The sequence below is a fragment of the Symphalangus syndactylus genome, chromosome 7 (genome assembly GCF_028878055.3).
Source record: "Symphalangus syndactylus isolate Jambi chromosome 7, NHGRI_mSymSyn1-v2.1_pri, whole genome shotgun sequence".
In the NCBI taxonomy this organism is placed as follows: domain Eukaryota; kingdom Metazoa; phylum Chordata; class Mammalia; order Primates; family Hylobatidae; genus Symphalangus; species Symphalangus syndactylus.
Window position 1 is genome coordinate 22,824,239 of NC_072429.2, and position 27,775 is coordinate 22,852,013.

The 27,775-nt window shown below is 36.8% G+C and overlaps 2 long non-coding RNA genes across 3 annotated transcripts in view; both read right to left on the reverse strand.

Moving 5' to 3' along the window:
- The window catches only part of LOC129486050 (uncharacterized), a 501,974-nt gene that overhangs the window by 329,486 nt on the left and 144,713 nt on the right, over positions 1-27,775 (reverse strand). The gene's annotated exons all lie outside the window — the stretch shown is intronic.
- On the reverse strand, positions 3,026-11,668 carry LOC134737099 (uncharacterized). The gene is made up of 4 exons (XR_010121672.1): positions 11,618-11,668; positions 7,481-7,559; positions 6,595-6,685; positions 3,026-3,217 (listed from the first exon to the last, which is right to left on the reverse strand). It is a non-coding gene; the product is annotated as an uncharacterized lncRNA (long non-coding RNA).

Consider the following 27,775-nt stretch of genomic DNA (forward strand, 5'->3'; position numbering starts at 1 on the left):
TTCTCATTTCTCTCTTATTTTTACTCACTCACATGGAAGAGACTTAACACATTCTCATAAAGGCTTCTTTCTTCTCCCATTCATCTCTAATTGTTGATGTTCATCAAGATTTGGACCTAAGACCTCTTCTCTTTTCACTCTAACACTCTACTTACATGATCTCATTCAAATTTGTGATCCCCAATCTATGTCTACAATCAAGATCTCTGAGCCTCACATCCATAGATCCACATGTCTAATGAATTGTAAGCTTCTTTTAATGTCCTGCAGGCCCACAAAATGCAATTTAGCTGAAACTTTCAGTAAGGGGACCTTTGATGAGTTGTTCTAGCCAGAAATCTGGGTTAATGATGACATGCCTATTTCTCTAATATAATTCACAACATAAACGTAGTTTCCACAGTAATCTTCCTAAAGTGTATATCATGATCCTACCTCCCTTAGGACCCATAACTAACTTTTCACTGCCCGAGGATGTGTACCTTTAGGCTTTTCCCCTTCATTTTCTCAGCTTAAAATATCTGTGTACCCCCATCAAAATCTTATACTTTAAGAAAGAGATGAAACATAGAAGTCCCTGGACAGAGCTTATTCTGTCTTCTCATATGGCCCTAAGACCCTTTGTTCAATCCTCTATTCAGTCCTTCTTGTGCCTTCAGCTAATATCTGCCTCACAAGGAGGAATATAAGCTCTATAAGTGTAGGCACTCTGTCGCCTTTTTCCTTAATGTCTCAACATTTAACAAAATACCTGACACACTCAATACACTGCTAATAAATGCCATAATTCAGTGGGAACCTCCCAGTTCACATAATGGAAGCCTATCACACTAGCAGCAACTTAAAGGCAGAGTTGACCCCACAGTAAACATGTGAGCTTCATTCTTGTTTCTCATTCATGAGCTCAGGTTGTATCTATTTTTCTGATCTTTTTGAAATAGATATTTTTTTTCATTCTAGGGACTCTCATTCTCAAAGGAGAAATGATTTCATTGTAAGCTGATTTACAACAGCTTCTGGGAGGCAGGACTCACAGGCGAGTTTTAACGGCACTTTCTGCTCACTCGTACCACATGTATCACTCAGCCATGGCTCACAATGCTATAAAAATGTCTCTACTTGCATGATGCAACATGTCTATCCCAAGGTACGCCAGAGATTTGAAAATAAAAAGTAAATCTCCTCCTTGGGTGGGATCCACATTATCATGCAATTTGTGAGCTTGCCCACGTGAGCCCGTTTCAGGCACTTTTAGATCAGTGGAGCAGCTATTAAAGTGTCATCAAAGCATTTTTGACTCCATAGAATTAATCATGAAATCTGTTCCTGCCAGCTCACTTATCATATTCGAAATATTAATTTAGAGCAAAATTAAATCGGACACCCACCGACAGCAACATTTTGCCCTTCAGAACTCCCCTTCATATTGATTTATTAATGGCTGCCAGAACAGCCTACTAGAACAATTTATTACTTCTTCTGGATGTTTCTTTATGATTACAAATAGTCTTTGGGAAGGAGAGGTGTTATCTGACAGTCTTTTGACAGGGGTATTTTTCAATTTGCATAACATTTGGGGGGTTTATTGGGATTTAAGGAAGAAGTATCATTTTAGTACCAGTGGCAACAGGTAATTTGCTTCAGGAAGCTTTAAAGCCGGGGGGGTCACTTAACTGTGGTGCAAGTCGGAGATGATATAAAAACTTAGTGCATCACTGAATCCACTCTTGACTGTGATGAAGTGCTATAAAAGCAAAACGGAAGCATAGGGTGTCCGTTTATGAACTATGTACATATTCTTTTTACTTTTGCTATTAAGATCTCAAATACCCGCATTAGCACTTGAATACCATGAAAGTTCAAATGCTCAACTGTGACAGTACAAATTCCAGGTAGTAAAAGCAAATAGTTCCCTAATCCTAAGACAAAAGGCTCCTTAACTCTCCGGACCTCAGAGAGAAATCACACTGAGCAGAACCACTGAACAACCCTGACGAGGTCCAAATTCCCCATCCCACTGGTGTACGCAGTGTTACCAACAGGGATACAGACAGGAGCCAACTTCGATTGAACCACAGGCCTTGTGCTCATTCATTCAGTCATTCCATGCATTTTAATTGAGTGCCTACTACCAGGTGCTGTTATAAACATGGGGAATGCCAAGTTGAGGTCCCACATGAGGTCCAAGCTCACACAGAACTTACATCCTCATTGAGACAAGGGAGATGGTGACAGAAAATTTTAAAAAAGAATCAAAGAGACAATTTCAAATAGTGTCAGGTGTTGTGAAGAACATAATATAGGGTAATGGAACAGAAGGTGATTGTGGGGTGGCAGGGACAGTATTTTAGTTAAATAGTCTGGGAAGACCTCTATAAACAGCTGAGAGAAGAGCATTCAGACAGCAGAAACAGTCGGCATCAGGTTTTTGCTGTAGGTATTAATTTGTGTGTACAAGAAACAGGGAAAAAAAAAAAAAAAACAACTCAGTGACTGCAAGACAGTGAATGAAGGGCAGAGAAGTCACGGATGAGGTCAGCCGGCAAGTCTCAGATCTTTGAGGGCTTTTTGTGCCTAGGTAAGTGATATAATGTGATTATGTTTCAAAATACAGCTCTGGCTGCCCTGTGGGGAGGTACTTTACATCTCTTACCTCATTAAATTTTAACCATCACATTATGAGCTTAAATACTATCATCATTCCTATTTTAGAGAAGTTATGTAGATCAGCCAAAGGCACAACTAGTTGGTGAAAGAGCTAACATCTCAACTATACCAGACACCAAACTCAGTTTGTAACTTTCAAGAGAAGCATAAACATTTTATAACTATTTAAAATTGCTTCTTCTAGATCCAAGGCAATCTGGTCATACGTTAAAAGATTCCCTTTGAAAAGAATGTCATCCCACCCTCACCCTATGCACAGGGTCCTACATACGGAGCCAGATTTTAGAGGTGAATTTTCCTGTTCACTGCCTTTTAGTTAGCTACTTGGGATTTGTCCTGTCCTCTCAGCTGTCTCCTTCCTGGGTGGCACATCCATTCTGCAGTTCCTTGATGTATGATCACTTTGTCCCCATCTGAACACAGCCATGATGTACCAGTGACAGGGCCTGTCCTCATTAGTCTCTGTAAATGCTGTCTGTGTCTTCATGGGTACAATCCAAAGGTTCCTCATTATTACATGTCCAGCATGAGTTCAACCATCTGGAGCATTCTCATTACATGTAAAAAAATAATAATAATAAATAGTTTGACACATATGCTATTCTATTAAAGTTCTTTTTCTTTTTTATTTTTACTCTTCTTCTGAATCATACATCAGAAATTAGACCAGTGAAAAACTATATGAGATATGAATAATAAGAATTGCCCCTAATTAATTAATGAATCCACCATTTGGTAGCAAAATGTAACCCTCGTTTAAATTGAGACATTTTGTATTGTATTTTGAAAATCTCTGAGAGTAGATTTTAAGTGTTCTTACCACAAAAAATAAGCATGTGAGATAATGCATATGATGACTGGCTCAAATGAACCATTCTATAATGTATACATATTTAAAAATATCATATTGTACATGATAAATTTATACAATTGTTTTTGTCCATTTAAATATGAATTAAATAAATTGAGACATTTAACAGATAATGTTATGATTATGGTTAAGAACTATGTTTATTATCTCTCTACCCAATCCATCTTTATATCTCTATCTACCTATACATATATATTTACTCATATAAATTTAAAAGAACATAGAAAAAAAATGCCAGTGGAAGATATCCTAGTTAAACTGTAACTACAACCAAAATTTAAATGATGATTTCTGCCAGAAACTATCAGCTCTTTTGTTTAGACATTGTGATATGTGTAGCTGACAACTATTTTCCTAAAACCAAATTAATACTGCAGCATTTTTTTCTGCTTTAACATATGAATGAGAACAAACGAAGAAATAAGAAAAAAGTGACAAATTTACATACGTAAGATATTCTCAATTCCTTCTACAACTAAAGCAGCACCATCCTTGAAAGAGACAAGGAGATAAAGCATTAGAAAGAAAGAGAGAAGAAAACCATAAATCTCAGCCAAGAAATTACCTGAACTATGGTAAAAACACAGACCTGAAAACAGAAGACATTGTGTAAGCTCTGAAATTGCACATTAGACATTTGCCTCACAGTGCCTTGTTCCCCTAATCAAATGGTGCTAGCAGAATTAGTACCTACTTGCCTTAGCTGATGAATAAACTTTAGAAAACCTGCAAACTTTTAGATGATGAATTCTCACTCTTGAATCTCTTGGCCTTTTTATTTTGCAGCTTGCTATTGGCCAACTAGAATCTAAGATAAAAAGTGCCAAAAAACTGAAAAATCAAGATAAATGGGTGAATTCAACATTTTTAAAAATCACAATTAATATAAAATCCATAATGATGAAAATATCAAAACTTTAGAGATCGGTTCAGTGTTACTGATTTTTCATTTGCTTCAAGCTCCATAATGGAACTGTATTTTTTTACATTAATTTAAACTTATTTAAGATACTATATTTAAATATCATTTATCTTGATGACTGGGTTTTTGATGTTTGTTAAGTGTTGTAACCTAAGCAAGTTCTTCCCTCACCTCAGCCTAGCCCCTGCCCTGTCTACCAACGAATCTCTAGGGATTCTGAACAAATCAGTGTCTGTGTTATTGATGCTTAGGGCTCATGTATCCAGCCTTTCAGAACTTTAGCTTCTCCCCCAAGACAGCTAGCTTATCACAAAAGTTTTCAAAAGGAGAAAAAAGGCTTTACCTTAAGAAGAAATCTTTTACCAATTTTATTTTTCTCCATCCTGCTATCATATATATATATATGATAAAAGCATAAGATACATGATAAGGGTCAAAAAGAATTCCTTTATGAGCCTTTCTCCAATATGAAATTGATAATTTTCTCTCTTCTCATTCGCTTCATAATGGCAGCTAACAATTCTATCTAAGGTAACAGAAGTAGCTTTATCTCTTTCAAGTTACTTTCTTATTTTTAATGGTGACCTTTGCTCTGAATCCTTCATCCTTTCTTATAGCAAATAGTTAGGGGTTTTCTCTTGATCTGTAAGGAAAAGGAAATACAAGGAGCTAGACCATGGGAGGCTCCTGAGGTATATGTGTGCTATAGGGGAGGAAAGACTGGCCCCGGTATTGCTCTTATAATACTAGTGATTAACAATGAAACTAGAAGCCTCCTTTTTCCTATACCACACAGCGTGCTTCTGGGAGTGACACTAAAGCTCTGCTTCTTAATTCCCTGAAAGACATCTAAACTGCAGGCAACCAGAGATACACAACTCTCCCATGCACTGAATGGTTTTTCTGAAGCTTCATGCTTTTGAATTTGCTGGAATGCCCTTCCCTTCTCTACCTGCAATGGTCTGAATGTGTGTATGTCCCCAAAATTCGTATGTTGAAACCTAAACCCCCAATACAATAATAGTAAGAGGTGGGGCCTTTGGGAGATAATTAGGTCACGAGGGCCCCATGAACGGGATTAGTGCCTTTATAAAAGAGGCTTGGGAGAGCCCGCTATCAGCTTCTGACCCATGTGAATACAAGAAGGCGGCACCATCTTAGATGCAGGGAGCAAGCCTTCTGACACTACATCAGTTAGCACCTTGTTCTTGAACTTTGCAACCTCCAGAATGGCGAGGAATAAATTTCTGTTGTTTACAAATTATCCAGTCTAAGGCATTTTGTTACAGGAGCCCTAGTGGACTAAGACTTTATCTCACAATGCTCTTCAATCCTGTGAATTGGTTCAAAAGTCTCCCTTTTGAAGAATGTGTATTGACTTCTTATTGCTGCTGCAACAAATTACCCTAATACTAGCTTATTATCCTACAACTCTGGAGGTAAGAAGTTCAAAAATGGGTCTGGCAGGGCTGCATTCCTTCTGTAGTTTCTTGGGGAGAATCTGTTTCCTTGCCTTCTCCATCTTCCTGAAACCATATACAATCCTTGTCTCTTGGCTCCTTCCTTGTTAAAAGCCAGCAGTATAGCATTACAGCATCTTCTTTCTCTCTCCCTCTCTCTCCCCACTATTATCACATTGCTTTCTCCTCTCTGATTTTATGCTGCCTTTTATAAGGTGTTTCATGATTATGTGAGACCTACCCCGATAATCCACGGTATTCTCCCCACCTCAAGACCCGTTTGTCACATCTGAAAAGTTCCTTTTGCCATGTAAGGTAACATATTCACGTGTTTTGGGGTAGGTGTTGGGAGTAACATTATTCTATCTTCAGCAGAAGCCTTCACTGATTTTCTGCCATTGTAAAACTTTGCTGTCCTCTGGCCACCACAAAAACTTAACTGTGTGCCCCCTCAAAGCCAGGTACAGGCGGTTACCCAGGGCAGTTATCTATAAAAGATTTTAGAACAACACTGTAAATGTAGTAAGTTGGAGAAAATTGTATTTGCCGGAAAACCTCCAAAGACGGAAGTCTGTTTGGTTAGAGGGAATACCTGGGTAAGCTACTTAGAGAAGAGGGAGGAAGGTGAGACTCTCAAGAGGCATCTCCCAGGAACCAAAGGGCCATGACACTACCTTCTAAAGAGGATTCTTGTTTTGCAGAGTGGACCTGAGACGGCCAGGGCCATCTTTCTCTGCCTTTCCATCCATGAGCTCAAATTCCTTCCTAAACAAACAATGAATACACATTTAAACAATATTAGTTGAAAGAGAAACCAAACCTCAGCCAGCACACAGGACCAATGTATCCCAATTGGACATCTGTCTACATTTTAGCAGATATCACTTTGTTATAAATTTTCACATCTGTAAAATGGGGACAAGGGTATTTCTACATATGTTGTTGGGAAGATTACATAAAATGTTTAGAACAGTGCGGTACACATAGCGAATGCTCAATAAACCTTAACTATTCTATTGGATATGATTGTGGTTGTGTGAAGGTCATGTGGTTTGATAGACTGTGCAACCTCCAAATCCCAGAGTTCATAATTTCTGAAGTGGCTAGAACTTTACTGTCCAATAAAGAAGTTAGTGGACACATTTGGCTATTTACATTTAAATTTAAATAAATGTAAATTAATAAAAACGTAAAATCCAGTTCCTCAGTTACACTGGCCACATTTCAAGTGTTTTCAGTAACCACAAATGGCTAGTGATTATCTTATTGGGCAGCACAAATATAGAATGTTTTTATTATCACAGAAAACTCTTTTGCATAGCACGTTCAATAAACGACCCAGTGTCAAGGAATATCGTAAGGTTTTTAGAGAGCTGGAGAAAGCTTAATATACTCGCAAAATCATACATACATGGTAGATATAGCTCTTTCATGGTAAATTTAAAAACCATAATAGATTTGACATCAAATAAGCATGGCATCATTAACTCTGTGCCGAATATACAGTTGGGCTTCCAGGTTTCTGATGTTGTCATGAAAACAATTTGTTTTGACCTTCACCTTCTGTCAACAGCCAATCCAAAATGATTATCCTTCTTGTGGTAATGACATCATTTTCTCATAATCTTAAAACTCTGGCCTAGATCAAGTAGGCAAGAAAAGAGGGCGCTTATAATTCAGGTCATGTTCACATTATCAGGGATGAACAATAAATATGCTGTAATATCCTGAGTCTAACATATCACTTAACTTAATCTAACATTTTTCTTTCTGTTCTAACCACATATTCTACATTCTAGCCCCAGTGAAAGTGCAGAATTTATACTGAGGGCATCAGCATAAGGAGTTCAAAATGTAGGCTCAAGCAAGAATGACAAGCATGTCACTACTCCAGTGTTCCATATCCACAGCCGATATTGCTAATCAATCCAGAACATTCTCTCCATTGTCTTGGATGCGGCCTCAGAATCCTTCTCAACACAAAACTCCAGGTAGCACCCATCAAACAATTGATATTTGCATTTGAAAATTGCATTTTCAACAAGTAGTTGTCATTTCTGGGTCAAAGAATGTTTACTAGATAGAAAGAATCAAAGAAACAGGGGAAGGTCAGTTTTCCCATTTAAACAATGCTACTTTCCTTAAGGCACAATCAGGGTTTTGTTTCCCTTTTTTAGTATAAGAGAAATGCTCTTTAACCAAGAATTCAGTGGAGCAACAGTGCCACCCAATGGCTGGTTAGATTAGTTCTGCATTTAACTGTTAACCATCTTAAGAGAGAAACTGTCTTTCACTCATAAAAATGGGAGCTGGAACTGACTATTAACTGTTTAAGCTGCTATTCACCGTTTTCCTGAATGATAGTTACAGAAAAAGTAGGGGGAGTTCTGAGAAATGGGAATTGTCTTGAAACAAAAATCTCAGCACGTTTCTGTTATCAAATAGCTCAACAAGAAGAAAGGTTCAAAGTGAATTTACAAATGAACAGGACAGATTTTCACTTCTCATATATAAAGGGGTAGAACGGGCAACAGTTTCCCCACCCACCTCCTTGCCCCAGAGGTGAGCGTGGTTCTTTTTTTCCTATTTTCTAATAAATCACTGTGCTAAACGTCCCCTACTAGAAACATTGGAGTAGGTATATGTATTGCAGCATTTTGTATGCAAAAAGGAGTGTAAAGGCTATGACAAGTGTTATAAATAGAACTATTATTTAGTTTAAAGGGAAGCAGAATTTACATTTCCCAAATCAGAGACCACTCAAGCTTTGAGATTCAAGTAAGCAAAATAAATCTGAGCTTTTTGCACTGTGAAATCGAAGTTCTAACTCTATTAATAGAAGAGGTGAGTAATAGATTTTCCTGGTCTGATGGTGGTGGGATTTTATTACCCAATCTTCGTGATCTGCATAGTTCACCAGCCACTTTTCCAACGTGAGGTGACAGGGAGTCCCCAGGCACTAAGGTTGCATGTTGTTAAGTGCTGGGTTTTTTTCTCCCTTGGAGGGACTTATTTGAAGTTCTGGAGACAGCCTCACAGGACTTAAGCCCAAGGAAAGGAAAAAGCCTGCTCTTCTTTTTAACTTCCGATCAATCAAAATGTTCACAGAATATATTTAAAAAAAAAAAAGTTTATATTCTTTAAAAAAAATTCCAATAAACAGAATGAATTGGTGCTAGGTTGATCTGATAATTTTTAATGTATAAAGAAGTTGCACACAAATATTTATTACTGTTTACTAGGGATTGCTATGATTAATGACTTTTAAAAAATCAAATTTCCAATCTGCTATTAATTTATGGTCAAAGGGCTTTGGCCCAGAACTTTTTAACTCAACCTTTGTCCTCTGGTTTCATTTAGTTTTTATTTTGGTGACATGAACTGTGTTTTGCTGATAAATATGACTGATTGAAAAAAGACTCTGGCCTTAAAAGAGAAACTTACAGGCTGAACAGAGGCACACAGCAAATATTTTATGCAAAGGCCAAAAATACAGTGCTAGTGAATCTGAGAAGAATATTCAATTAACTTCAGGTTTCTTCATTGAGTCAGTAGGTAGGAAGTTCAATTATAAGAAGTTTCATGGGTTATTTTAGTATTTTTTAAATAATTGTAATTTATTCTTACAGTGATGAAATTGTATGAAGTAGTTCAATAAGAGGCAAGAAGATGTGAAGTGTACATGGGCAAAATTTTAGATCAGCTGACGTGTGAGTGAATCCTAGTACAGCCAGAAATGATCCATATGAATTTGTGTAAATTACTTAACATCTATGAGCTTCAATTCCCCAGCCTGTTAGATGGAAACACCAATAGCACAAACCCATAATATCATTATGAAGATTAGTGAACATGGTGTACGGTGAGAGAAGAAAGAATATTCAGAGGGAATGTCAAGTCAGCAATGGAACTGGAGTAACAGGAGATGAAAGGAGAAAGGAAGATTTGCAATCCAACAATGATAATTATTTTGAAATACTGACACATCCTTAGGCTTAATGTATGTGGCCAGAGACTGTACACTAATAGGTCTGTACAGCCAGTGGTGGTCTTGCAGATATGTCTTCTTTGACGACAGTGTTTAATTTTGGAATGTGTTTACTTGGAAGAGGGTCCTATATTTGCCATTTGCCACCAATTGTCCCATCATTTTCTACTGTGCTCAACCCATCTGGATTCTCTCATTTCTATCTTTCTGGTCTCTCCTGGCTTTGGAATTTTTGACCCGTGTTTGGCAAATAAAAGAACATAACCGTTCGAAATGAGTCCTGAGATTTCAAATGATCAATTATGTGGCAGAATTCATGTTATACTCCCTAAATTGACTGGCAGAGAGGTTTCAGCTTACACGCCAGGTCTCTTGATTGGCGGCAACTGCCCCAAATGTGTTATGAAGCTTCTGAGGCTGCTGCCAATTTCAGTGTTCTAGAGGGCAAGAGAGAGATAGCTGTCCTATGCCCTACTTCACTTGTCCTCAGAATGCAATCCACTGAGCATAAGCAACATATTACTCGATTTTTTACTATGTCATTTAATATGGTAGTCGCCAGCCACATGTGGCTACTAAGCATGAGAAATGTGACTAGTCCAAGTTGAAATATACTGTAAGTATAATATGCACACCAGTTTTCAAAGGGTTGCTACAAAACACAGAGTGTCAAAATCTCATTAATAATTTTTAATATTGACTATGTGGTAAAAAGGTAATATTTCTGATATATTGTGCTAAATACAACATAAAAATTAATTTACCTTAAAAAACTTTTTAATGCAGCTGCTAGAAAAATTCAAATTTACATATGTGCCTCAAATTATATTTCTGTTCAATATTATTATATGTTATATGTCTTAATATATAATGATGTAGTAATAGTAAAAATAGTTACTGGCCTTCATTTACATTATTTGTGCAATTTTTATTGAACTACACACCCCGCCAAAGTATTATTTGGGTCCAAAAAATAAAAGTAGATAACTCTCAAAAGGAAAAATGATGAAAATTTCCAGTAGAGATTCTATTTATCTTTTTTTAATTCGATTTTCTCAGTGTTTTTATTGTTTGTTTGATTTATTTTTCATTTGTATAAACTTACAGGGTACAAGTGTAATTTTGTGAGTTGCATAGATTGTAATATAGTGGTAAAGTCTTTTGACCTTTTCTCTCAATGAAATTCTCAAAGTGCCTTCTTCGCCACACACAAACATCAACTGAGAATCACTGCTCTAGAAAGGGTCAGCAAACTAAAGACGATGGGAAAACATCCACCAGCCACATATCTATGTTTCCATAATGTCTTTGGCTCCTTTTGCATTATAATGGCTAGGTTGACTCATTGTGACAGAGAGGATCCCCAAGGGGTCCTCAAAGTCCGAATTATCTATTATCTGGCCCTTTACAGAAAATGTTTGCTGACCCCTGCACTAGAACAATAATTTGAAATGTGTTTTCCTAAATTAATCCACATAACAGACATTTAGGTCAGTTAACAGATGCAAAAAACTGCTTAGGAAGAAGTTTGGATCACCAGTGTTACAAACCACAGATGCATTCAGAAATAAAACTTTATTTTCTAGCGTCTAAAAAAATCTTCAAATTGTTTTCTTTGAAACCGTGCTTTGTAAAATGAGATCCTAGGGGCAGTGTTGAGAGACTGAGGGTTATTTGAGGCTGAAATGAACAAACATAAATGGGATTACCTCAGGTCCTCTGCTCTGCTTAAGATTCCACACAACCTCATGTTTTACTGACACTTTCCCAACCTAAAAATGGACATCTGAATTAATGATAAATTACTGAGAATTTCCTTACACAGATCATAAGCATCCTGAACTTTCCGTTGCTTAACTAAGAGGTATTTTTGTAAATTTTGATGAGAAATTGAGGTATTGCTACATTGGTCATAATAGGTTTTTTTTTCTTATGAGTTGAATCTAAATCTTCTGGTTTTTTGAATCCATCAGAGGAAGCTTCTGGTTTATGGTTTATGAGTCATCACATAAAAAGTACAGAGCTCCAAAATCTAAACTGGCATTATGTTTGGGAAAATAAACTCCAGAGGTTACTAAAGCATTGTTTCATCCTTCCAAGACCTAACTATCATATTAAAGGTTGCAGATGTTCATTTCCCAGTTTTATTAGTTTTCTTCACAATTGGTTAAAAACAGAAAGAAAAGAAATTACAATTCTAATTGTAACTCTACTTAACTAGTTCAAACTGATTTAAGTATAAACATCTGAAAACTCAGCAACCATTTAAAAGTCTATTTGAGCAGTAGATCATAATTCCTAGGAGAAATGGAAAGGTGCTTTATAGTCTAATGCTTCCTTTTGAACTGTATATCACTTTTTTCTATTTAGAATTCATTTGAATGCAGAAATCGAGCTAGGTTCCCTTCATTGGAGACACTCCAAATATTTTGACAGTTATTTGAATACCATATTGACAAGCCCATTATATTTACTGGTTCTAAAACAAATAATTTCCACATATCCTAAGCTTTAAAACTCTTTAGCAGAAATTATTAAAAGATTATAAAGTGTTTGTCTGTGCATTTTTAAAGGGAGGGATTTGTGACTTCTTAAAATAGGAAAATATTTGAATAGCAGCTATAATTCTAGTATATTCACAAATCAGTCATTAAAATGCATAGAGCAGAGATGTTGCAGCTGTATACAGCTTTTATTATTCAGACTGCTAAATGGGTGAAACATATATTTTAATTTAATGTATAATGCACAACTCAGAATGAACCAGAATGATTCTTCCTCCCCTATCTCTCCTAAGGAGAAGCCAGAGATCTTTCAACGAGTTGCTGATAATTTATCCTGGACAACAGCCAGTTGAGATTTATAGAATATGCCAGCATCTCTTCATAAAACATTGCAAGACCTGGCAGAAGTTTAGTTTAAAAAAAAAAGCTCATAATATTTCTGCTTTTATTTATATATTTTCATCAGGGATTTAATTGCTAAGCATTCAGTTTTGGTTATCAATTATAGCCCAGTGAGAACTTCAGCTCCTATAAAAAGTTAGCAAATACAAGAGCGCCATCCCATTTTATTATTATTAGAATAGAAGGCCTAGGTGTTGAAGGGGAGCATTTAAAGACCTCACCAAAGAGACCTACAAAGAACCACCTCAATATTACTAATAAAGGGCAGGAAAAGGGCAGGAGAAGGGATGCCCATTCTCATTTAGTAATCTTAGTAAGTCAGTGGAGGTATGTTTGAAAGCAAAAGAAGTTACATGCATCCTTTATTCAGAGTGTGATAAGATTCTTCTGTTGTGAATTGGCCAGGCTCCTGTCTGAAGGACTATGGCTGGAGAGTACTACTGTTCGCATAATGGTCAAGCTTTCTCTACAGCCCTCGGGATGTCATCTTGAGCCTCCTGCAAAATAAAACCTCTCTCCTTACAGTTTCAGAACAAACAAAAATGCATTTACGGCTTCTCATATCACTATAAACACTTGTAGTCTATTTTCTTTGCTGAAATATAAGGTTCTCTCCAATAACAATTTATTTTTTTCTTAAGGGCTCCAAAAACCTCTCATCGGAAAGCTAAACTTCTCTTCTACAAGACAAATCTCAGTGTTAGGGCTTAACTTTTTTAGTGTGTTTAATCAGAGACTCTGAAAAATAATTTTCTTGTGTCTTTTCATGTCTAGAGATTTATGCCAGCACTTAGTCTCTCAGAAAGGACCATGCAAAACTTCATGTCAGTTCTGTTGACTTTTGGATTTAGTCAATTCATGATATCAAGAGGGGATTTATCTTTTAGCATTATGGGTAATTTCAGCAGAGGAACAAATTAGGGCTGAGGTTAAATGGTCTTCGAAGACTCTGAACTTGACTTAATTGAATTGCTAAAGCAAACCATGACATATAATAGCCCTCAGAGTTATGAGTGCCACGTAATTCTCTGTGCTCTCTCATGCTGCCTCAGCCCTTAGACTGGTGCCTGCTGGAATCTAAAGACCTGTTAGTATTTTAAAGAAGCCCAGATTCAACATGAGATCCTATGGTCTCTCTTCTAGGGTTTGATCATTTTAGTCATCAGTGATATGGCCTCATATCTCCCATATTTAGACCGATTGTAAAATATTCTCAGTATTTATTCATGTTTTATCCACTACTTTATGAAAGGGATTTGCAAGTCCTTGTAATAAAGAAGATAAATCTCATAACCTGAATAAAATGTAAAATGAATTCAGGACCATGGGGAGGTAGAAGAGGTAAATATACTACCTCCCAGGGCTTACAGAGTTGAAATTGGACTTGACACGTGAGTTGGTGTTTCTGGTTGACAATACAAGAGGAACACAAGCTATGATCCACACCAGTTGTTTACTTTCCCTCATTTCTTAAATATATGTATTTGTAGTATTCATATCTGTACGATGTTGTAGCCCAAGTGCCTTATATGTTTAAAGTTCACAGTTTCTTCCTATTTATTTAGTCAAAAAAGAAGCAAGAAAAGAAGAGAGGAGGTCAGTAAGATTATTCTTACTAATACTGATTTGTCCTTCCTTTATTAATTAGAGAAAAACCTCATTCAAATCCAGCCCAAGACCACCTCTGATACCTGTAGCATTGGTCTCATTCTACTTCTCCTGGAACCTTCTTCATTATTTAGCTATTTTCTATCTTGTGCATCCTGACACCCTCTCACCTCTTTTCTTCTGTTTATAAATATTACAGGTCTCTCCTATAATAATAAAAAGGTTTCTTCCACCTGTCAGCCTCATTTTCAAGCCTACTATCCCTATCTCTCTGCCTCTTTCGATGACCAAACTTCTTAAATGAAGAGCACATTCTTCCAGACTGCTCATTCTTACCTCCTTAATCTTCTGGATGCTATTGACACAACCTCTCCGACATTTACCAAGAAAACCTTGCCAATGGCTCCCTCTTTGCCAGACTCAAAACCTCTTCCTGCCTCCTCTCCAGTCCGGAGCTCAGTTTTGTACCCAAAATATCTCAACTGCTGACCCCAATCTCTCCTCTTGACAATGCATTGTCTTTATTTCTATCAGAGTTAACTTTCCAAGCAAAAGTTGGATTATGTCACCTGGAAAGATTAAGACTTTCCCCAGCCTGAATTTGGCCTTAACTCTAGATACCTCCTACATGTACACAGGTATTTACTCCTAAGGCACACACTCAGAGCCTTACCCATTAAAAGCCCACCCTACAATGACATTGTTCTGCCTAGAATATCCTTCAGCAATGTGTCTATTCAGCAAGGACCTGATCTTTAGCGCTCTCCAACTCCCTCTCTCTTGCCCTGCATGGCCAGGGCACCTGATTAGATTGCTCATCAGTTATTTGCTTATCATGTCTCTTTTCTGCTAAAATGTAAGCTCATTCAAGAAAGAGAGCTTGTCTTATTTCCCTTTGAATCTCTGTTAACTTAGTCGATGTCCAATAAATATTTAGCAAACTAATTACCATGTTAGTCTAATGTTATTATTTTACTATTGAACCTGACTATGGGGTGTATAGGCAAATTTATAACATATTACTGCAGTGTTGTCAACTGCCCTTGGCTGCCCAGAACTTGTCATGGGCATATTGTTACTATCGATAGCCTAACATTGACATGCAGGCCAGAAAGGACAATCAAAATATTTCAGTATTACTATTAGCCACGTTTCATTTTTAATGTGTGACATATGCAGAGCCCTGTGCTAGGCACTTCTTGTATATCTCCTTTCTTCATCAAAACAGCCCTATGAGATAGACATTTTGTCTCACCATTTTCCTATCAGGAAACTAAAGTCTAGAGAGGTTAATACTTTGCCTAAAATTCCATGGCTATTAAATGGCAGTGCCCAGATCTGGATCAAAGCAACAAGCATTGTGTGTGCTTATCCACGTGGCTATAAAAGAAAGGCTCACATCAGAGGATGGTTTTATTCTGTTGTAGTTTGTTTGATTTGTTTGTTTAAAAAGGGCAAGTTAAAGTAATAGTGTTTTGGGAAGACAATGTCCAGCTCTGTTTTCTGAAGTAAAAGTGTGAACCTCCATCCAGGCCAAGGGAGAAAGGAAGGTAGTGTCTGTGAGAAGGAAGAAGTTTTAAAGCCTCTTCAATCTTTTTTTGTTTTGTTTTGTTTTGTTTTTTTGAGATGGAGTCTTGCTCTGTCGCCCAGGCTGGAGGGCAGTGGCACGATCTCCGCTCACTGCAAACTCCGCCTCCCGTGTTCATGCCATTCTCCTGCCTCAGCCTCCCAAGTAGCTGGGACTACAGACGGAGTCTTGTTCTGTCACCCAGGCTGGAGTGCAATGGCGCAACCTCAGCTCACCGCAACCTCCGCCTCCCGGGTTCAAGCGATTCTCCTGCCTCCGCCTCCCAAGGAGCTGGGATTAAAGGCACCTGCCACCATGTCTGGCTAGCTTTTTGTATTTTTTTTTTTTTTTTTTTTTTTTTTGAGACGGAGTCTTGCTCTGTCGCCCAGGCTAGAGTGCAGTGGCGCGATCTCGGCTCACTGCAAGCTCCGCCTCCCGGGTTCACGCCATTCTCCTGCCTCAGCCTCTCCGAGTAGCTGGGACTACAGGCGCCCGCCACCGCGCCCAGCTAATTTTTTGTATTTTTAGTAGAGACGGGGTTTCACCGTGGTCTCGATCTCCTGACCTCGTGATCCGCCCGCCTCGGCCTCCCAAAGTGCTGGGATTACAAGCGTGAGCCACCGCGCCCGGCCGCTTTTTGTATTTTTAGTAGAGATGGGGGTTTCGCCATGTTGGTCAGGTTGGTTTCAAACTCCTGACCTCAGGTAATCCACCCACCTCTGCCTCCCAAAGTGCTAGGATTACAGGCGTGAGCCACAGTGCCTGGCCGCCTCTTCAATCTTCACACACACTGTATGAAACTGCTCTTGCTCAGACTCCGAATCAAAGCCCTGAGACTAGGTTTGAGTTTTAAGTTTGCCTCTTTCTGACCCTGCTAATAAATTTAGTCTGTGTCTTTTGTACAGCACCTAGTTTGGTATCATGCTTAATTAAAGGTTTGTGCTAATTAATAATAAAGTAGGTAAACCGGAACCTTGAGATTTCAGTTCTCTATTCCATTGCTTCTCTCTCTCTCTCAGCCTGATTGAAACCTTGCTCATTATCTTCCTGCAATTAATTCCTTATTCCTGAGGCTTCTTCCTGTTATCCCAAGGGATGAAGCTCCTGGATGGAGAACCTCATCAAGATGATTAGGTCACACTGCATTTACCAATTAAACAATAGTTAGTTATTGATTTCTACTGAGAAATGAAAATGATTAGCAGACCCTTTACAGAGAGAGCTATCATTCTAAGAAGTCACCATTTCATAGTTCTATTTCTAGAGAATTACTTGGCATTTTCTTAAGGTCAGATGGGATACCATAGTACTATTTAAGAAGATAAGTCTGTACCTTATCACTATTAGAGAGTGCTCTCAGGGCCATTGTTAAAAGCTCATCATATAGACACAAATATTAAACTTTTTATGTGTGAATAAGCAATGTTATAAAGAAAAGTGCACCATTAACTCTTCATTATGTGCATTTCTTTATGGCCTCATTAAAGCTTTCTCTATCTACATACATGCACATATATGTGTGTGATCATATCTACACACGTATATATGTGTTTGTATATGTATACATATGTGTATGTGCATGTATATATGCGTTAAATACACAAACTGTGTTTTATGGAAACATATTGTATGTTCTTAGGACCAAAAGCGTCTTGTCATTCTACAGTAAAAATTATTTCTAAATAGATAAACCAGATAAACATAGGTTTGCCTCAGTAATCAATAGCTATAGTTAGCATAACATCCTTATCTTAGTGTGATTCATTTATTGCATGCCTCTCTTTTTCTCCCTCTCCATGTATACCCTCATTTGCATTTGGAAATAGATTGGTTTTGCTGGATTTGAACCTACAAGCAAAGAGCACAAAACTGCCAACAAATGTAGCATCCATAATACCGACAGTGTGTGAGGAGTTTTGAGATGATACATTCTCAACTGTTTTCATAAGGTTACATGCTTATTTCATGTATCATAATAAAAATATTTGAAAACACATAAGATTAATGATTTTATAGCTAAAATGCTTAATATAAAGCTAAGCAAAAATTGAATTGAATTGAATTTAAGGAAATATTATAGGTATGGAATAAATTGTGAAGAAAATATAAAAATAATAGGAGTAGATGTGGGGTAGAAAACAGATTAGGTTCAGGAAGAAAGAGGACTAATAATAGTTAATATGTACATGGCATTTATCTTACATATAATATTTTATAAATCCTACCACATCTTTTCAAATTTTAAAAACTGAGACTCAGTGACATTAAGATTTCCCAAGTCCACATAGCTAAAAAAATTGAATTCCAAGACTGTCTAGATCTAAATCTTTATTCTTCCCACTCCAAACGTAATGTATTCCTTGTTTTAAACGTTGCAAATATTTTAAAAAGTAAATATGTACAAGATAGGGGACTTGCTCATGAAAGTGAAAAACCACCATAATTTTCCTGAGAATAACACCTAGACTTTTAGAACATTTCTCTGTGATATTAAACATCTGAGCAATTTTTTGCAGAGTGTGGTATCCCAGGAAGATTAAATATGCTTGTTCATTGAGTTAGTAGAAAATAAACTGTTCTTATTCTTTGGAAGTCAAGATGTAGCTACCCAATTCAGAAGCAGAATATAGACCATTGTGAATAGGTAGGGTTTTATGCTGTGGTTCACATTGGTCACTATACATATGGGTTATCCCAAAGAGGAGGAAAGGATGACCCTTGCTTTTGAGATGTTCATCAAATTATTGTGAATTTAAAAATAGAAATCAACTGCAAAAATGTGTATTTTTGCTGAGAGGAATAATTCAGACTATGTATGTGCTACTTTTTAGTGAGGAGAAAGCAATGTCAGTCAAAGTATTTGGGCAAACACTTCTAGAGAAGGCAGCATTTTAGTTTGGAGGGGACACAGTATAATATTGACATCATGGACTTGGATATCATAATAATAACAACGATAATAATAATAATCAACCTGGGTGTGGATCCTGGTTGGCCTCCATAGTGCACATCTGTGGTTACTGCCACCCTGGGTGAACTCTCCATTCTTCTGGTAACAGCTTCCCACTTTGCTTTGGAAATCAGCCCATTATACTGAGTCCTGTGTTTGGAGGGAGGGCCTTATCTGACCCCGTTCCAGGGTAGGTGAGTGACCCAAGCCTGACCGTCTCAGCATATTCTATCCTGTGAACATCAAGGATGGCTATGTGACTGTAATTGGTCCAATCAGAGCCAGCCCCAGGACTTTTTGGAAACTGCTAAGAACGGAGATTCTCACTTTCACTGAAGATGATGGGTAAAGCATCTAAGTCTGGCTGCCAGCAGTCATCATACCACCACGAGGGAAATTGTTTGCCCGACAGTGGAGCCAACGCATCGGGAAGCTGTGACGGGCAATGCAAAGGAACCAAGTACCAATGAGCCTACATTTATGTTCCTTGAATCAAACCATATCTGAAGCCAGCAAGAACCACTGAGTTTCTGATTATATGAGTCAGTAAATCACACCTCCCTATTTTTTCTTTCACCAATTTAAGTTTGGTTTCTATTTCTCACAACCAAGAGTGCTGACTAATACAGCTAATTACCACTGGCATGTCCTTAGATGAGTGATTTGCCTCTGAAGGTTTTTGTGAGGGTTTTTAAAATAAAATACTGCATATAAAAAATTCAGCACAATTTTTTATTCGTTGACAGTGAAAGTATGTGCTGAAGAATAAATAATAAGCTGCACTGAGAGTTCAGAAGGCCTTATTTGGATGCCAAACAGAAGTGCAAGAGAAGAGGCCAGCGAGTGTGATAATCTTGCTCCCCAGCAGATTCTCTCAATTTTCAGGTCTAAAGAAACTGGTTTGGAGTCAAAAGTGACAAGGCTAGAGCAGGGAGGAGAAATAGGTTAGGTCATGTCCATTTATGTCAATCACTTTCACATTCCAAGGTATAGTATTTCAAACGAAAAGCCCTAGACATATAAAGGAAACAAAATAGGTCACTTGGGCCACAGTGAGTCTTTCAGGAAAACCTGTTCTGGCACAATCAGGCTAAGCTAAATCGTGTTGTATAAAACTATCATATGGCTTGAGAATAACATCAATGGAAGTAATTTGGGGCTTTTTGTTGTAGTTCTGTGGCCTATTTTTCACACTTCTCTATTGTAGAAAGAAATTAATAATGACATAAATTATTTTAATTATTTCCTTCTAGTGCATAGTTGGATAATCAACAATTTAAATAATGCACCTACATTAAAATATTATTATATTTGAAGGAGTTTTTTTTTTTTTTTGGAAGTTCTATAGAATTTAAAGTGTAGTCTTCGGTGTTTATTCTCAGTAAACAAGATCAAGCTCATCATATGTATCCAACAGCACAATCAGTGGGGGTATGATAAAAGAAAGAAAATTCACTTACATGCTTTAGAATAGCAATTCAGCATGTACACCTAAAATAAAATTCAAAATCATTATAATCTGGCTATTAATAGTCCTTTCCTTGTGATTTCTTTTTTAAAAAGTAGATATGGCCTCGATTTACATGAATGTAATTCAATTAGGAAAAGTTAAAGCTTTATACCAACGAAAAATGTTTCAGGGATTTCAAACAGTAGACATTAGTCAAATACAATACGATGATTCTTGTCATTTACACTCGGAAACTCAATTTCAGAAGCATAATAGCGCATTCAAACGGAGACATCGCAAGATACACTTTTAGGTTTGGCCATGCCACTTGAAAAAGAAATATGAGGACAAGAAACACGACGCAGGGATAGCAGGGTTTAGTTACCCTTGCTTAATTAACTTGTAACAAGAGACCCAAACTGATGATGTTTTAAAGTCTCAAGTGTTTTACAAAAATGATTCTATTAAAATGCTGATGTTGAGCAAGTGACATCTGTTGCTTCTTAACAGGAGTGTAAGTTTGAACACTTCTGCCCATTGTATTTTTACTTATTTATTTATTAATTTATTTGAGACAGAGTTTCGCTCTTGTTGCCCAGGGTGGAGGGCAATGGCGTGATCTTGGCTCACTGCAACCTCTGCCTCCTGGTGTCAAGCGATTCTCGTGCCTCAGCCTCCTGAGTAGCTAGGATTACAGGCGCCCGCCACCACTCTTGGCTACTTTTTTTTTTTTTAATTGTATTATTAGTAGAGACGGGGGTTCACCATGTTTGCCAGGCTGGTCTGGAACTCCTGACCTCAGGTGATCCATCGCCTATCCGCCTCAGCCTCCCAAAGTGCTGGGATTACATGCATGTGTCACTGTGCCTGGCCTGCATCTTGGTAGGGGAGTCACCAAGGAAAACGTGTAGCCAAGCACTGGACAGAATCACACTCTGCTTACAAAGAGACGAGACAGAGCAATATCAACTTCACAGGTGGGCATATGGATCACTTCCTGAGTTGCCACAGACAGATAAAACTGGGATTCTTTTTAATCATACTTTAGAATTTCCTCTCGAATCATATGTTAGATTTTAGTCTAACTCCCAAATGGTTCAAGCCTTGGAGTTAACCCCAATGATGATATATTTGTTTAAATTCATTAAGTAAGTATAATAATTTCTAAGCAGGATTCTCCAATAGAAATATAATACAAGCTACATATACAATTAAAAATTTTTTAGTAACTAGATTTTTTTAAGTCAAAAGACACAAGTGAGATTAATTTTAACAATATATTTTATATAGCACAAAAGATTCAATATGTTATAGTTTTAACTTTATTAATATACAATTTATAAATGAGATATTTCTCTTTTGGTTTTTGTCCTGACTTGGAAAATCCAGTCTGTATTAGATCCAGACACCCTGACAGTAGGGCTCTGTTCGGGCCATCCACACTGTGTTACTGACTTCCTACTGAGCAGCGCAGGGGATCAGAGGTTCTTGTTCTGACCACAATTTCCTTCTTTGAGAATTATCACACAACAGCAAATGCAATATATTCACAGTGCTTCATCCTATTCTATTCAACAATGCCTACCATGGAAAACCATTAAGAGAAAACAAAATCTCAAATTTCCAGAACACAATCTGAGAACAATTTGGGGAAACAATAAGACCCATCAAATGTGAATGAAATGAAGGAAAATAAAACCAGGGACTAGATGCCCATCTAATAATCTCCCCAGTTCAGTGACTTGACACATCAGAAAATTGGATATTCTTGCATTTTCACTAAAACATGAAGCATACAAAATTGTGAAAGCAAAGTGCATTCATTAAATTCTACCAGGCTAAGAAATGCAGGCTTTGGCTGAGTCTGGTAGTATAATTTTTGAGTTTCTAATTATAAGGGTAGTAATGTCAGATAATATTTGCTATGAAATATTTCTCAACTTTTCTAATATACGTGTATGTGTGTGTGTACACATATATTAGAAGCTTTTACAGATGCTTCTCTTTCTTTGGTTGACAATAATGACACTGCATTGACACCCATAGTGCTCTGTCAAATTGCTCTGGGGAAAATCACTTGTAATTACAGAGACCCTTCCAACAAACCTCAATTATTCTTTCTCTAAAATTTTTCTTCGTACAGTCTTAATACATCCTTTAACTACTCTGCACTTATTTAAATTTCCTTTTTTTTTCTCAAGGCTCTTTCACAGTTGAATTCTTACTTCAACTCTATATCTAATCACTCCTACTTCTCTATCTCCATAAAACACCCAGCTCAGTAGGTGAAGGGACTGTGGTATGATGAAAACCCATGGGTTGTGGACTAAAGCCAGCCTTGGTTCAGAGCCTGTCCCTGCCCTTAATAGTGAGAGACTTTGGTCAAGGTACTGAATCTCTCTGATTTGCTTCAAATCTATAAAATGGAGATGAGATCTAGTGAGTTCAAAACATCCACCAGCAATGCATGGCACATATGCTAATTTTAGCCATGTCAATTATTATTATTAAATATCAACACGAACCTAACAATCTCATGGTCTCAACATCCTTTTAAGAAAATTACTGGCCGGGCGCGGTGGCTCAAGCCTGTAATCCCAGCACTTTGGGAGGCCGAGGCGGGCGGATCACGAGGTCAGGAGATCGAAACCATCCTGGCTAACACGGTGAAACCCCGTCTCTACTAAAAATACAAAAAATTAGCCGGGCGTGGTGGCGGGCGCCTGTAATCCCAGCTACTCGGGAGGCTGAGCCAGGAGAATGGCGTGAATCTGGGAGGCGGAGCTTGCAGTGAGCCGAGATCGCGCCAGTGCACTCCAGCCTGGGGGACAGAGAAAGACTCCGTCTCAAAAAAAAAAAAAAAAAAAAAAAGAAAATTACTAAGGGTTGTTTAAAAAGAAACTCAATATTCTCTAGATAGACATTCTATCTCTCTCCCTCTCTTTCTCTCTAATTTCAAAGTCAGTCAGGAAATCAAATAGCTATCTGATACTTGCCCCTCCTATTTTACCCTAGGGCAGTGATTCTTAAAAAATTGTTCTGTGAGATGTCAATAGTATTTTTTAAAGTTCTATTTTTAAAACATTGAGAAAATAAATTTTATATAGTTTTATTTTTAGCAAACTTTTCAGAATATTTAATATGATTGAGGACTTATAAATCTTCAGAAAGGAGATAGATACTTAGCATTTCCTAAATTTATGTGATCACTGAATCTTTTTCCTCAAAGCATTTCACAGGAATGGTGTTCCACAGATCATACTTTGGGAAATGTACTAACATCTCATACTTTTGTTTTCACCAACTAAATTGTAAAACTGACTCAGCAGCTAAGACTGCATATACTTTATAGTTATACAAAGTATAACTATAAAGTTATATAGTTTATAACTTTTATTTGCCTTCTAAATCACAGAAACAAATTCTTTCCTTGCTTCAAACCTTTCTGAAACAGTTTTGTACCAGGTTTCATAATTTTGTTCGTCAACAGTTTCTTACATTCTATGTAAACAGAATTCTATGCAAAGAAATAGTAATTAGAGGTACAAAGGGAAGAAAGCCAAGTTCTTAAATAAAAATAAAACATTCTCAGAGCTTCAAGTTTAAATAAAATTGAATATTCCAGTTTTGAACGGAGCAATTGAGTTGCTGATAGAACAATTAAATGAAGAATTTTTGCAGTCAAAACTTAAAATTTTAATGAAAAAACTGAATACCCATTTACCATGAAGCCATATATAAAATAATCAGTTTATGAAATATGAAGATATAATTTGATTCCTCACTTAGTTGCTCAAGATCACAATTTTAAGTCACAAGTAAACTAGAGTATATGCTAACGTATTGAAGATTAGTCAGATTACTTGAGAGGTATATTTTGGGAATCAACTTTAAGATGCTGCACATTTGGAACAGATTGAATTTACTTTTTCATGAAAGATACTCAGATGGAATGAAAATAACAAAACATGTATCTTAGGATTGTAGCCTCACTCTCAGGCTTTTTTAGTCTTTCTATAAATATCAAGGGCTTTCTATCTGAGTCATAACAGATCAATCACTATGTGGATAAGATAATTACTGTTCATGCTTACTTTGGGAACTGTAGAAAAACACCCCGATTTTCCAAGTACATCTTTCCTTTCTTCTGTCTAGAAAGAATTACAATTCAGGAATTTTCAGCTTACAAATGGCAGCTGAAATTCAAACCAATAAGAGAGAGACAGGATCATAAAATGATTTGAAGGGGACTCTCCTCTCACTTAACCACATTTAAAAGTTGCAAGATGCAACTATAACTCTTGTTCTAGTATAATGCAAACATTAAGAATAGAACTATAACTTTCCATAATTTTAATAAATTTAGAGTGTTAACTACTTCCAGTTCCGTATTGTCTGTTTCTATTATCCACATCCATTCAACATAATGGAGTACTAACTAAGCATGCAGAAGATAGCTAAATAGATACCTCAAAACTTAATCTATTTTTCTATTAATTTTCACTAATTATATTATTTAGAATAGAAATACGCATGGGTAAGGGCAGCGAGTTATTGATCTCTAATTATGTCACAACTTTCTCAGAAGACTTCAAACATCTGTAATCTTTGCAAATTGTAGGCCCATTTTTCAAATGGCAAACTGAAGATAAAATACATACATATATATACACACCATGGAATACTATGCAGCCATAAAAAAGGATTAGTTCATGTCCTTTGCAGGGACATGAATGAAGCTGGAAACTATCATTCTCAGCAAACTAACACAAGAACAGAAAACCAAACACCGCATGTTCTCACTCATAAACGAGAGCTGAACAATGAGAACACATGGACACAGGGAGGGGAACATCACACACCAAGGCCTGTCATGGAGTCGGGGGGCTAGCTGAGGGATAGCATTAGGAGAAATGACTAATGTAGATTATGGGTTGACGGGTGCAGCAAACCACCATGGCCTGTGTATACCTATGTAACAAACCTGCACATTCTGCACATAGATCCCAGATCTTAAAGTATAAATAAATAAATATATGTGTGTGTGTGTGTGTGTGTGTGTGTGTACTGCCAAAGCCAAAGCTCTATCTGAGATGTCACAAGTTTTATCAGTTATTTGTCCATCAAATACCTGCCAATCCAACGAATGTACTGATTTTTTTCCCTTACTTACTCTAAATTATTGGCTCTTTAACCAATTTCTCTTATTTTCATATTCTATTTACTTGACATTAATATGCCTATATTTAATATTATAAAGAACATACAACATTTATTTGAAATTGAGTTTCTGTCCTAAGAGATAACTCAAATCCAGCCAAATACATACAAATGTGCTTTTCCTTTTTTCTCATTTTCTATTTATACATAATATTTGAAATATTTATGGAGTGCATGTGGTATTCTGTTACATGGATAGAATGTATAATGATTAAGTTGAGGGTATTCTAATTTCTCTCTTCTAGCTACTTTGAAACATATAATACATTGTTGTTAACTATAGTGACCCTACTCTGCTATAGAGCATTAGAACCTATACCTTCTATGTAACTTTATATTTGTATCCATTGACCACCCTTTCTTCATCCCCCACTCATACCCATACACCCTTCCTAGCCTCTGATATCTATTGTTCTACTCTCCACCTCCATGAGATAAATTTTTTAGCTCCCTCATACGACTGAAAATATACAAAATTTGCCTTTCTGTGTCTGGCTTATTTCATTTAACATAATGACTTCAAAGTCCATCCACATTGCTGCAAATAGCATGATTTCATTTTTTAATAGCCAAATAGTATTTCATTGTGTATATATACTACATTTTCCTTATCCATTCATTTGTTGATGGACACTTGGGTCGAGTTCATATCTTTCCTATTGTGGATAGTGCTGCAATAAACATATGACTATTCATCCAACAAGGAATTAATATTATGAATATACAAGAAACTCAAACAACTCAAAAGTAAAAAGATAAATAATCCCATTAAAAATGGCCAAAGGACATGAATAGACACTTCTCAAGAGAAGACTTCTGTAGAAATGGCCAACAGGTATTATGAAAAAATGCTCAATATCAGGGAAATGCAAATTAAAACCACAATGAAATATCATCTTACCCCAGTTAGAATAGCTATTATTAAAAGGACAAAAATAACAAACGCTGTTGAGGATGTGGAGAAAGGGATACTATTAATCACTGGTGGTGGGAATGTAAATTAGCACAGCCACTATGGAAAACAATACGGAGATTTCACACAAAACTAAAAAGAAAACGACTATACAATCCAGAAACCTCACTACTGTGTATTTATCCAAAGGAAAAGAAATCAGTATATCAAAGGAATATGCGTTTTTAAATATCTCAGTGGTCAACAATACCAAAATCCTAGTTGTCACTAAATGGAGGCATAATTCAGATTTCATTGCTTAAAGTTAACAGCCTCAGTCTAAGGATCTCTATAGAGCTTCAGGCCTCAGAAGCTTCTAGCTGCTTCTGGAGTTCAACTGGCACACAGTCACAGCATGCTGAGAGATAATTGCCCAAGGTCACTGGTGAGCAGCAGTAGGGAAAATCAAACCCAAGGGTTGCAGGATCGTATAAATGTTCTCATCTCAAGAGCACCGAGAAAAAAAATGTTTTGCAACATGCCAGTCCTCAAGTGTATTTATCATTTCAATTTAATCATCATCGACCTAGTAAGAATCCAAGAGGCCAAATGAAAATAAATGATACTTATTAGTGAATAATGGTTTGTTCCAGTCTCTGAGTCTAAAATAAAGTAACCTCATCCAAAGATAAATATCAGCACTGGCCCTTAAAAGTCAACAGGTAATGATAAATAGGAATAAATGGAAAGAAATAATAAGGAAAATAGCTTAGAAAGTTGGGAGATTGATTTTCTTACATTAAGAATGTATTCCGTTTTTTCCAATTCTCTGATGGGCTAGCAAAATTATATTAAATAGATGAATTTCTTTTCCATATATTTTGGTCTATTTAAGTAATACAGCCTAACACAGGAAGAAAAAAAAAGGAGAACATTTTTTAATAAGTACAATAAGTTCTGGAAATGAAAAATGACATTTTCCATTTTTACAGATATTATATAATCTTAGACATAGCCTTAATTTGGCCACTTCATATCCCTCTTGAAAAGTTTCTTACAGGTCATGAGTTGGTCTCAAACCAAACATGTCTTTAGAGTAACATTTATAAGAGATTTCTATTAGACATCCTGAGATCTTGTTCAAGATGCCGTTTCTAACTGTGATTATTGTTGTCCAACTGAGGGAAAAGATGAACTTTGTTTATAGATAATAATTGTTTTATGGAAGCCAAAGTCAGGAAATAAACCTGATCTTTATACACACTTAGAACCAA